The following is a 1,006-nucleotide window of genomic DNA, read 5'->3' as shown; positions in this document are numbered from 1 at the left end:
TAGCATCGCTAATCCATTCAGGAGGGCAAAATCTTTACATCATAAATACCTATGACCAGAACCTATCTCCCAGTGCTGTTGCATTGAGGAATAGCTTTCCAAACTATGGGTCATGTTTAAACTCCAGTACTCTATAGCGCCCTGCCCCGTGTCTGAGTGTATGCCCTCAGCCTATGCTGCTGATGGCTCCAGTATCTTCTTTGTAATGAGTAATTCACAGTTTGTTTCACAGATACATCTTGCCCACAGCAAGGAAAATCTGTGAGGCCAGAAGCTTCTCATGTTCCTGGAACTCTAAGGATTCATGGAATTCCTCCTTTTAAATCTTGCTCTGCTGGAGCTAATCTTCCTATTTTGGGGGAGAGTCTGGCAGAGCCAGAGTCATTCTCAACATTGTATTAAGCTGTCCATTTACCCACACTTTATCATATAACCTTTGGCACGGACCTCACTCTCTTTAAGAACAGAACAACACATTTTCCCCCTGTAATGAGATTATGGTATATGAATATGTAATAAGAAATATATATGACAGGCTCCAGCATTTGAATATTTGGTTCCCAGTTGGTGGCACTATTTAGGAAGATTTAAGGAGTATGGCTTTCCTGGAGTAAATACGTCACAGGGGTAAGGTGGGTTTAGAGAACATAAGGCTTTGCTTCATGCTTGTAGTTTAAGATATGAGACCTCAGCTTCCTGTCCCTGTACAAGCTTGCTGCTGTTGTCACGCCCTGCCTCTGTTTTGCCACCATGGCCTCCTCTCCCTCAGAACTGGAAGCCAAAATAAACTCTCCCACTAGGCAGCTTTTGGTCATGGTGTTTTATCACAGTAACAGAAACGTAGCTAATGTAGGGATCTAATTGAGAACTTAATTATTTACTGCCTAAGCTATTTAATTTTTTTTCCACAGCAAACATATATACTATTAAACATAAAAAGAAAACACATTTAAAAGCCTTGCTCAGTATCCAGTGCAAGGCTAAGCTCATAGTATCCAATTAAGAA

The sequence above is a fragment of the Micromys minutus genome, assembly GCF_963924665.1.
Source record: "Micromys minutus genome assembly, chromosome: 7".
NCBI lineage: Eukaryota > Metazoa > Chordata > Mammalia > Rodentia > Muridae > Micromys > Micromys minutus.
The sequence above is the reverse complement of the archived record's forward strand: the minus strand, read 5'-3'. Positions refer to the sequence as shown.